Below are 13,103 nucleotides of genomic sequence, written 5' to 3' on the forward strand. Positions count from 1 at the left end.
AACCATGCTTAGGTAATTGGAACGACGCGTTAAAGAGACTTGTGATGCGACATACTAATTTAGCGTCTATTTTCACGCACACTTTGCGTAATATAACCTAACTATGCTTGGGTAATCGGAACGACGCGTTCAAGAGACTTGTGACGCGACATAGTTTTCTAGCTTCACTTTTAACGCACACTTTCCATAATATAAATTAACCATGCTTAGGTAATCAGAACAACACGTTAGAGAGACTTGTGACGCGACATAAGCATGATAATCAAAACGACGCATTCAAGAGACTTGAGACGCGACATACTAATCTAGAGTAACTTTTCACGCACACTTTGCGTAGTATAACCTAACCACGCTTAGGTAATTGGAATGATGCATTAATGAAACTTGTGACGCGACATAGTAATCTAGCGTCACTTTTAACGCACACATTGCGTAATGTAACCTAACCATGATTAGGTAATCGGAACAACGCGTTTGAGAGACTTGTGACGCGACATAAGCATGGTAATCGAAAGGACGTGTTAAAGACACTTGAGACGCGACAGACTAATCTAGCGTCACGTTTCCCGCATACTTTGCATAAAATAACATAACCTTGCTTAGGTAATCAAAACAACGCGTTAAAAAGAGTTGAGATGCGACATACTAATTTATTCTCACTTTTAATGCACACTTTGCGTAATATAACCGAACCATGCTTAGGTAATCAGAACGACGCGTTAAAGAGGCTTTAGGCACGACATACAAATCTAGCATCACTTTTTACGCACTCTTTTAATAATTTAACCCAACCATGCATAGGTAATCGGAACGACGCGTCTAAAAGACTTGAGACGCGACATACTGATCTATTTCACTTTTCACGCACACTTTGCGTAATATAAACTAACAATGCTTAAGGTAATTGGAACGATGCGTTAAAGACACTTGAGACGCGACATACTACTCTAGCGTCACTTTTCACGCACACTTTGCGCAATATAACCTAACAGTGCTTAGGTTATCGGACTGACGCGTTAAAGAGACATGAGACGCGATATACTAATCTAGAGTCACTTTTCACTCACACTTTGTGTCATATAACCAAACCATGCTTAGGTGTTCGGAACAACGCGTTAAAGAGACGTGTGAGGCGACATAAGCATAGTAATCGAAACGATGCGTTAAAGAGACTTGAAACGCGACACACTAATCTAGCGTCACTTTTTATGCACACTTTTCGTAATATAAACTAATGATACTTAGGTAATCGGAACAATGCGTTCAAGAGACTTGAGACGTGACATACTAATCTAGTGTCACTTTTTACACACGCTTTGCGTAATATAACCTAACCGTGCTTGGGTAATCGGAACGACGCGTTATAGAGACTTGTGACGCAACATACTAATGTAGCGTCCCGTGCCACGCAAACTTTACGTAATATAACCAAACCATGCTTAGGTAATAAGAACGACGCGTTAAACAGACTTGCGACGGGACATAGTAATCTAACTTCACTTTTAACGCACACTTTCCGTTAAAGAAACTTGTGACGCGACATAGTAATCTAGCGTCACTTTTAACTACACTTTGCGTAATACAACCTAATCATGACTTGTAATCGAAACGACGGGTTAAAGACACTTAAGACGCTACATACTAATCTAGCGTCACTTTCCATGCACAGTTTGCATAATATAACCTAACCATGCTTAGGTAATCGAAACGACGCGTTAAAAAGACTTGAGACGCGACATACTAATCTATTGTCACTTTTAACGCACACTCTGCGTAATATAACCTAACCATGCTTAGGTAATCGAAACAACTCGCTAAAGAGGCTTGAGACACGACATACTAATCTAGCATCACATTTTACGCACTCTTTGCGTACTTTAACCTTACCATGCTTAGGTAATCGGAACGAAGCGTCAAAAAGACTTGAGACGCGACATACTAATCTATTTCACTTTTGACGCACACTTTGCGTAATATAAACTAACCATGCTTAGGTAATTGGAACGATGCTTTAGAGAGACTTGTGACGCGACATCAGAATGTTAATGAAACAATGCCTTAAAGAGACTTTAGACGCGACATACTAATCTTGCGTCACTTTTCACGCACACTTTGCGCAATATAACCTAACCATGCTTAGGTAATCGGACCGGCGCGTTAAAGAGACATGAGACGCGACATACTAATCTAGCGTCACTTTTCACGCAAACATTGTGTAATATTTTCTAACCATGCTTAGGTGTTCGGAACGACGCTTAAAAGAAACATTTGACGCGACATAAGCGTAGCAATCGAAACGACGCTTAAAAGAGACTTGTGACGCGACATAAGTGTAGCAATCGAAACGACGCGTTAAAGAGACTTGAAATTCGACATACTAATCTAGCGTCACTTTTTACGCATACTTTGCGTATTATAACCTAACGATGCTTAGGTAATCGGAACGATGCGTAATACAGATTTGAGATGCAACATTCTAATCTAGCGTCACTTTTCACACACTCTTTGCGTAATATAACCTAACTCTATGTCGCATCTCAAGTCTTTTTAAAGCGTCGTTTCGATTACCTAAGCATGGTTAGATTATACTACGCAAAATGTGCGTGAAAACTGACGCTTGATTAATAAGTCGCGTCTCAAGTCTTTTTAACGCGTCGTTCTGATTACGTAAGCATGGTTAGGTTATATTACGCAAAGTATGCGTGAAAAGTGACGCTAAATTAGTATGCCCCATCTCCAGTCTCTTTAACGTGTCGTTCTGATTACCTAAGCATGGTTAGGTTATATTACACAAAGTGTGCGTAAAAAGTGACGGTAGATTAGTATGTTGCGTCTCAAGTCTCTTTTATGCGTCGTTCCGATTACCATGCTTATGTCGCGTCACAAGTCTGTATAACGCATCGTTCCGATTACCAAAGCACTGTTAGGTTATATTAAGCAGAGTTTGCGTGAAATGCGAAAGATTAGTATGGTGGGTCTAAAGTCTCTTTTACGCATCGTTCCGATTACCTAAGCATGGTTAGGTTATATTACGCAAAGTGTGCGTAAAAAGTGACGCTAGATTAGTATGTCGCGTCTCAAGTCTATTTAACGCGTCGTTTTGATTACCATGCTAATGTCGCGTCACAAGTCTCTCTAACGCATCGTTTCCATTACATAAGTATGGTTAGGTTATATTGCGCAAAGTGTCCGTGAAAAGTGACGTTAGATTAGTATGTCGCGCCTCAAGTCTTTTTTACGCGTCGGTCCGATAACCTAAGCATGGTTAGGCTATATTATGCAATGTGTGCGTGCAAAGTGATGCTAGATTAGTATGTTGCGTCTCAATTCTATTTAACGCGCTGTTTCGATTGCCATGCTTAGGTCGCGTCACAAGGAGATATTGTGTCGTTCCGATTACCTAAGCATGGTTAGGTTATATTACGCAAAGTGTGCTTGAAAAATGACGCTAGATTAGTATTTCACGTCTCAACTCTCTTTAACGCGTCGTTTTGATTACGTAAGCATGGTTAGGTTATATTGTGCAAAGTGTGCGTGAAAAGTGACGCTAGATTAGTATGTAATGTCACAAGTCTCTTTATCGCTTCGTTCCAATTATCTAAGCATGGTTAGGTTATATTACGCAAAGTGTGCGTGAAAAGTGACGCTAGATTAGTAGGACGCATCTCAAGTCTCTATAACGCATCGTTTCGATCACGTCACAAGTCTCTCAAACGCATCTTTTCGATTACCGAAGCATGGTTATGTTATATTACGCAAAGTGTGCATGAAAACTGACTCTAAATTAATATGTCAAGTCACAAGTATTTTTAACGCGTCGTTCCGATTACCTAAGCATGGTTAGGTTATAAAACGGAAAGTGTGCGTGAAAAGTGATGCTAGATTATAATGTCGCATCTCAAGTCTTTTTAATACTTCGTTTCGATTACCATGCTTATGTCGCGTCACAAGTCTCTCTAACGCGTCATTCCGATTACCTAAGCATGGTTATGTTATATTATGGAAAGTGTGCGTTAAAAGTGACGCTAAATTACTATGTCGCATCACAAGTCTATTTTCGCGTCGTTTCGATTGGCATGTTTAGGTTATATTACGCAAAGTGTGCTTGAAAAGTGACGCTAGATTAGTATGTCGCATCTCAAGTCTCTATAACGCGTCATTTTGATAGCATCACAAGTGTCTTTATCGCGTCGTTCTGATTATCTAAGCATGGCTAGGTTATATTACGCAAAGTGTGCGCAAAAAGTAACGCTATATTAGTATGTCGCGTATCAAGTCTCTCTAACGCGTCGATCCGATTACCTAAGCATGGTTAGGTTATATTAAGGAAAGTGTGCGATAAAAGTGACGCTAGATTACTATGTCGCATCACAAGTCTCTTTTACGCGTCGTTCCGATTACCTAAGTATGGTTAGGTTATATTACGCAAAGTGTGCTTGAAAAGTGACGTTAGATTAGTATGTCGCGTCTCAAGTCTCTATAATGCGTCATTTTGATTATCATGTTTATGTCGCGTCACAAGTCTCTCTAACGCATCGTTCCGATTACCTAAGCATGGTTAGGCTATATTATGCAATGTGTGTATGAAGAGTGACGCTAGATTAGTATGTCGCGTCTCAAGTCTCTTTAACGCGTCATTTCGATTTCCATGCTTATGTCGGATCACAATTCTCTCGCACGAGTCGTTCCGATTACCTAAGAATGGTTAGGTTATATTACGCAAAGTGTGCGTTAAAAGTGACGCTAGATTAGTATGTCCCGTCACAAGTCTCTTTAACGCGTTGATCCGATTACCTAAGCATGGTTAGGTTATATTACGCAAAGTTTGCGTGAAAAGTGACGCTCGATTTGTATGTCGCGTCCCAAGTCTCTTTAATGCATCGGTTTTGATTACCATGCTTATGTTGCGTCACAAGTCTCTCAAACGCGTCGTTCCAATTACCTAGGCATGGTTAGGTTATATGACGCAAAGTGTGCATGCAAAGTAACTCTAGATTAGTATGTCGCGTCTCAAGTCTCTTTAACGCGTCGTTCGGATTACCTAAGCATGGTTAGGTTATATTACGCGCAGTGTCCGTGAAAAGTGAAGCTAGATTAGTATGTCGCGTCACCAATCTCTTTAACACGTCGTTCCGATTACCTAAGCATGGTTAGGTTACATTACGCAAAGTGTGCATGAAAAGTGACGCTCGAATTGTATGTCGCGTCTCAAGTCTCTTTAATGCATCGTTTTCGATTACCATGCGTATGTCGCATCACAAGTCTCTCAAACGCGTCGTTCCGATTACCTAAGCATGGTTAGGTTATATTATGCAAAGTGTGCGTGCAAAGTAATAATTGATTAGTATGTCGCGTCTCAAGTCTCTTTAACGCATCATTCGCATTACCTATGCATGGTTAGGTTATATTACGCAAAGTGTGCGTTAAAAGTGAAGCTAAATTAGTATGTCGCGTCACCAGTCTCTTTAACACGTCGTTCCGTTTACCTAAGCATGGTTAGGTTATATTACGCAAAGTGTGCATGAAAAGTGACGCTACTTTAATATGTCGCGTCTCAAGTCTCTTTAATGCTTCATTTTGATTACCATCCTTATGCGCGTCACAAATCTCTCTGACGCGTCGTTCCAATTACATATAGTTAGGTTATATTACGGAAAGTGTGCGTTAAAAGTGACGCTAGATTACTATGTCGCATCACAAGTCTTTTTAACACGTCGTTCCGATTACCTAAGCATGGTTAGGTTATATTACGCAAAGTGTGCATAAAAAGTGAAGCTAGATTAGTATGTCAGGTCACAAGTCTCTGCAACGCGTTGTTCCGATTGCCTAAGCATGGTTAGGTTATATTACGAAAAGTGTGTGTGAATAGTGACGCTAGATTAGTATATCGCGTCACAAGTCTCTCTAACTCGCCGTTCCGATTACCTAAGCATGTTTAGGTTATATTATGCAATGTGTGCGTGAAAAGTGACGCTAGATTAGTATGTTGCGTCTCAACTCTATTTAACGCATCGTTTCGATTACAATGCTTATGTCGCGTCATAAGTCTCTCTATTGCGTCGTTCCGATTAGCTAAGCATGGTTAGGTTATATTACGCAAAGTGTGCGTGAAAAATGACGCTAGATTAGTATGTCGAGTCTCAACTCTCTTTAACGCGTTGTTTTTATTACCTAAGCATGGTTAGGTTATAGTACGCAAAGTGTGCGTGAAAAGTGACGCTAGATTAGTATGTCATGTCACAAGTCTCTTTATCGCATTGTTCCAATTATCTAAGCATGGTTAGGTTATATTACGCAAAGTTTGTTGAAAAGTGACGCTAGATTAGTATGTCGTGTCTCAAATCTCTATAACGCGTCGTTTCGATCACGTCACAAGTCTCTCTAACGCATCGTTTCCATTACATAAGTATGGTTAGGTTATATTGCGCAAAGTGTCCGTGAAAAGTGACGTTAGATTAGTATGTCGCGCCTCAAGTCTTTTTTACGCGTCGGTCCGATAACCTAAGCATGGTTAGGCTATATTATGCAATGTGTGCGTGCAAAGTGATGCTAGATTAGTATGTTGCGTCTCAATTCTATTTAACGCGCTGTTTCGATTGCCATGCTTAGGTCGCGTCACAAGGAGATATTGTGTCGTTCCGATTACCTAAGCATGGTTAGGTTATATTACGCAAAGTGTGCTTGAAAAATGACGCTAGATTAGTATTTCACGTCTCAACTCTCTTTAACGCGTCGTTTTGATTACGTAAGCATGGTTAGGTTATATTGTGCAAAGTGTGCGTGAAAAGTGACGCTAGATTAGTATGTAATGTCACAAGTCTCTTTATCGCTTCGTTCCAATTATCTAAGCATGGTTAGGTTATATTACGCAAAGTGTGCGTGAAAAGTGACGCTAGATTAGTAGGACGCATCTCAAGTCTCTATAACGCATCGTTTCGATCACGTCACAAGTCTCTCAAACGCATCTTTTCGATTACCGAAGCATGGTTATGTTATATTACGCAAAGTGTGCATGAAAACTGACTCTAAATTAATATGTCAAGTCACAAGTATTTTTAACGCGTCGTTCCGATTACCTAAGCATGGTTAGGTTATAAAACGGAAAGTGTGCGTGAAAAGTGATGCTAGATTATAATGTCGCATCTCAAGTCTTTTTAATACTTCGTTTCGATTACCATGCTTATGTCGCGTCACAAGTCTCTCTAACGCGTCATTCCGATTACCTAAGCATGGTTATGTTATATTATGGAAAGTGTGCGTTAAAAGTGACGCTAAATTACTATGTCGCATCACAAGTCTATTTTCGCGTCGTTTCGATTGGCATGTTTAGGTTATATTACGCAAAGTGTGCTTGAAAAGTGACGCTAGATTAGTATGTCGCATCTCAAGTCTCTATAACGCGTCATTTTGATAGCATCACAAGTGTCTTTATCGCGTCGTTCTGATTATCTAAGCATGGCTAGGTTATATTACGCAAAGTGTGCGCAAAAAGTAACGCTATATTAGTATGTCGCGTATCAAGTCTCTCTAACGCGTCGATCCGATTACCTAAGCATGGTTAGGTTATATTAAGGAAAGTGTGCGATAAAAGTGACGCTAGATTACTATGTCGCATCACAAGTCTCTTTTACGCGTCGTTCCGATTACCTAAGTATGGTTAGGTTATATTACGCAAAGTGTGCTTGAAAAGTGACGTTAGATTAGTATGTCGCGTCTCAAGTCTCTATAATGCGTCATTTTGATTATCATGTTTATGTCGCGTCACAAGTCTCTCTAACGCATCGTTCCGATTACCTAAGCATGGTTAGGCTATATTATGCAATGTGTGTATGAAGAGTGACGCTAGATTAGTATGTCGCGTCTCAAGTCTCTTTAACGCGTCATTTCGATTTCCATGCTTATGTCGGATCACAATTCTCTCGCACGAGTCGTTCCGATTACCTAAGAATGGTTAGGTTATATTACGCAAAGTGTGCGTTAAAAGTGACGCTAGATTAGTATGTCCCGTCACAAGTCTCTTTAACGCGTTGATCCGATTACCTAAGCATGGTTAGGTTATATTACGCAAAGTTTGCGTGAAAAGTGACGCTCGATTTGTATGTCGCGTCCCAAGTCTCTTTAATGCATCGGTTTTGATTACCATGCTTATGTTGCGTCACAAGTCTCTCAAACGCGTCGTTCCAATTACCTAGGCATGGTTAGGTTATATGACGCAAAGTGTGCATGCAAAGTAACTCTAGATTAGTATGTCGCGTCTCAAGTCTCTTTAACGCGTCGTTCGGATTACCTAAGCATGGTTAGGTTATATTACGCGCAGTGTCCGTGAAAAGTGAAGCTAGATTAGTATGTCGCGTCACCAATCTCTTTAACACGTCGTTCCGATTACCTAAGCATGGTTAGGTTACATTACGCAAAGTGTGCATGAAAAGTGACGCTCGAATTGTATGTCGCGTCTCAAGTCTCTTTAATGCATCGTTTTCGATTACCATGCGTATGTCGCATCACAAGTCTCTCAAACGCGTCGTTCCGATTACCTAAGCATGGTTAGGTTATATTATGCAAAGTGTGCGTGCAAAGTAATAATTGATTAGTATGTCGCGTCTCAAGTCTCTTTAACGCATCATTCGCATTACCTATGCATGGTTAGGTTATATTACGCAAAGTGTGCGTTAAAAGTGAAGCTAAATTAGTATGTCGCGTCACCAGTCTCTTTAACACGTCGTTCCGTTTACCTAAGCATGGTTAGGTTATATTACGCAAAGTGTGCATGAAAAGTGACGCTACTTTAATATGTCGCGTCTCAAGTCTCTTTAATGCTTCATTTTGATTACCATCCTTATGCGCGTCACAAATCTCTCTGACGCGTCGTTCCAATTACATATAGTTAGGTTATATTACGGAAAGTGTGCGTTAAAAGTGACGCTAGATTACTATGTCGCATCACAAGTCTTTTTAACACGTCGTTCCGATTACCTAAGCATGGTTAGGTTATATTACGCAAAGTGTGCATAAAAAGTGAAGCTAGATTAGTATGTCAGGTCACAAGTCTCTGCAACGCGTTGTTCCGATTGCCTAAGCATGGTTAGGTTATATTACGAAAAGTGTGTGTGAATAGTGACGCTAGATTAGTATATCGCGTCACAAGTCTCTCTAACTCGCCGTTCCGATTACCTAAGCATGTTTAGGTTATATTATGCAATGTGTGCGTGAAAAGTGACGCTAGATTAGTATGTTGCGTCTCAACTCTATTTAACGCATCGTTTCGATTACAATGCTTATGTCGCGTCATAAGTCTCTCTATTGCGTCGTTCCGATTAGCTAAGCATGGTTAGGTTATATTACGCAAAGTGTGCGTGAAAAATGACGCTAGATTAGTATGTCGAGTCTCAACTCTCTTTAACGCGTTGTTTTTATTACCTAAGCATGGTTAGGTTATAGTACGCAAAGTGTGCGTGAAAAGTGACGCTAGATTAGTATGTCATGTCACAAGTCTCTTTATCGCATTGTTCCAATTATCTAAGCATGGTTAGGTTATATTACGCAAAGTTTGTTGAAAAGTGACGCTAGATTAGTATGTCGTGTCTCAAATCTCTATAACGCGTCGTTTCGATCACGTCACAAGTCTCTCTAATGTGTCGTTCCGATTACTGAAGCATTGTTAGGTTATATTACGCAAAGTGTGCATGAAAAGTGACTCTAAATTAGTATGTCGAGTCACAAGTCTTTTTAACGCGTCGTTCCGATTACCTAAGCATCGTTTGGTTATATTACGCAAAGTGTGGGTGAAAAGTGATGCTTGATTAGTATGTCGTGTCACAAATCTCTTTAACGTGTCGTTCCGATTACCTAAGCATGGTAAGTGTGCGTGAAAAGTAATGCTAGATTATAATGTCGCGTCTCAAGTCTCTTTAATGCTTCGTTTCAATTACCATGCTTATGTCACGTCACAAGTCTCTCTACCGCGTCGTTCCGATTACCTAAGCATGGTTAGGTTATATTATGCAAAGTGTGCGTGAAAAGTGACGCTTGATTATTATGTCGCGTCTCAAGTCTCTTTAACGCGTCGTTCTAAATACCTAAGCATGGTTAGGTTATGTTACACAAAGTCTGCGTGAAAAGTAACGCTAGATTAGTATGTCGCGTCTTAAGTCAATAAAGAGCGTCGTTCCGATTACGTAAGCATGGTTAGGTTATATTAAGGAAAGTGTGCGTTAAAAGTGATGCTGGATTACTATGTCGCATCACAAGTCTCGTTTACGCGTCGTTCCGATTACCTAAGTATGGTTAGGTTATATTACACAAAGTGTGCTTGAAACGTGACGTTAGATTAGTATGTCGCGACTCTAGTCTCTATAATGCGTCGTTTCGATTACCATGTTTATGTCGCATCACAAGTCTCTCTAACGCATCGTTCCGATTACCTAAGCATGGTTAGGCTATATTATGCAATGTGTGCGTGAAGAGTGACGCTAGATTAGTATGTCGCGTCTCAAGTCTCTTTAACGCGTCATTTCAATTACCATGCTTATGTCGGATCACAATTCTCTTGCACGCGCCGTTCCGATTACCTAAGAATGGTTAGGTTATATTACGCAAAGTGTGCGTTAAAAGTGACGCTAGATTAGCCGTCACTAGTCTCTTTAACGCGTCGATCCGATTACCTAAGCATGGTTAGGTTATATTACGTAAAGTTTGCGTGAAAAGTGACGCTCGATTTGTATGTCGCGTCCCAAGTCTCTTTAATGCATCGATTTTGATTACCATGCTTATGTAGCGTCACAAGTCTCTCAACCGCGTCGTTCCAATTACCTAGGCATGGTTAGGTTATATTACGCAAAGTGTGCATGCAAAGTAACTCTAGATTAGTATGTCGCGTCACCAATCTCATTAACACGTCGTTCCGATTACCTAAGCATGGTTAGGTTACATTACGCAAAGTCTGCGTGAAAAGTGACGCTCGAATTGTATGTCGCGTCTCAAGTCTCTTTAATGCATCGTTTTTGATTACCATGCGTATGTCGCATCACAAGTCTCTCAAACGCGTCGTTTCGATTACCTAAGCATGGTTAGGTTATATTATGCAAAGTGTGCGTGCAAAGTAACAATAGATTAGTATGTCGCGTCTCAAGTCTCTTTAACGCAACGCATCGTTCGCATTACCTAAGCATGGTTATGATATATTGCACAAAGTGTGTGTTAAAAGTGAAGCTAGATTAGTATGTCGCGTCACCAATCTCTTTAACACGTCGTTCCGTTTACCTAAGCATGGTTAGGTTATATTACGCAAAGTGTGCATGAAAAGTGACGCTACATTAATATGTCGCGTCTCAAGTCTCTTTAATGCGTCATTTTGATTACCATACTTATGCGCGTCACAAATCTCTCTGACGCATCGTTCCAATTACCTAAGCATGGTTAGGTTATATTACGGAAAGTGTGCGTTAAAAGTGACGCTAGATTACTATGTCGCATCACAAGTCTTTTTAACACGTCGTTCCGATTACCTAAGCATGGTTAGGTTATATTACCGAAAGTGTGCATGAAAAGTGAAGCTAGATTAGTATGTCAGGTCACAAGTCTCTGCAACGCGTCGTTCCGATTGCCTAAGCATGGTTATGTTATATTACGCAAAGTGTGTGTGAAAAGTGACGCTAGATTAGTATATCGCGTCACAAGTCTCTCTAACTCGCCGTTCCGATTACCTAAGCATGTTTAGGTTATATTATGCAATGGGTGCGTGAAAAGTGACGCTAGATTAGTATGTTGCGTCTCAACTCTATTTAACGCGTCGTTTCGATTACAGTGCTTATGTCGCGTCACAAGTCTCTCTATTGCGTCGTTCTGATTACCTATGCATGGTTAGGTTATATTACGCAAAGTGTGCGTGAAAAATGACGCTAGATTAGTATGTCGAGTCTCAACTCTCTTTAACGCGTTGTTTTGATTACCTAAGCATGGTTAGGTTATATTACGCAAAGTGTGCGTGAAAAGTGACGCTAGATTAGTATGTCATGTCACAAGTCTCTTTATCCCATTGTTCCAATTATCTAAACATGGTTAGGTTATATTACGCAAAGTGTGCATGAAAAGTGACGCTAGATTAGTATGTCGCGTCTCAAATCTCTATAACGCGTCGTTTCGATCACGTCACAAGTCTCTCTAATGTGTCGTTTCGATTACCGAAGCATTGTTAGGTTATATTACGCAAAGTGTGCATGAAAAGTGACTCTAAATTAGTATGTCGAGTCACAAGTCTTTTTAACGCGTCGTTCCGATTACCTAAGCATCGTTTGGTTATATTACGCAAAGTGTGGGTGAAAAGTGATGCTTGATTAATATGTCGTGTGACAAATCTCTTTAACGTGTCGTTCCGATTACCTAAGCATGGTAAGTGTGCGTGAAAAGTAATGCTAGATTATAATGTCGCGTCTCAAGTCTCTTTTATGCTTCGTTTCAATTACCATGCTTATGTCACGTCACAAGTCTCTCTAACGCGTCGTTCCGATTACCTAAGCATGGTTAGGTTATATTAGGCAAAGTGTGCGTGAAAAGTGACGCTTGATTATTATGTCGCGTCTCAAGTCTCTTTAACGCGTCGTTCTAAATACCTAAGCATGGTTAGGTTATATTACGCAAAGTCTGCGTGAAAAGTAACGCTAGATTAGTATGTCGCATCTTAAGTCACTAAAGCGCGTCGTTCCGATTACCTAAGCATGGTTAGTTTATATTAAGGAAAGTGTGCGTTAAAAAAAGTGATGCTAGATTACTATGTCGCATCACAAGTCTCTTTTACGCGTCGTTCCGATTACCTAAGTATGGTAAGGTTATATTACACAAAGTGTGCTTGAAACGTGACGTTAGATTAGTATGTCGCGACTCTAGTCTCTATAATGCGTCGTTTTGATTACCATGTTTATGTCGCATCACAAGTCTCTCTAACGCATCGTTCCAATTACCTAAGCATGGTTTGGCTATATTATGCAATGTATACGTGAAAAGTGACGCTAGATTACTATGTCGCGTCTCAAGTCTCTTTAACACGTCGTTTCGATTACCATGCTTATGTCGGGTCACAGTTCTCTCTAACGCGTCGTTCCGATTAC

Source organism: Mercurialis annua, linkage group LG6 (assembly GCF_937616625.2).
Source record: "Mercurialis annua linkage group LG6, ddMerAnnu1.2, whole genome shotgun sequence".
Lineage (NCBI taxonomy): Eukaryota > Viridiplantae > Streptophyta > Magnoliopsida > Malpighiales > Euphorbiaceae > Mercurialis > Mercurialis annua.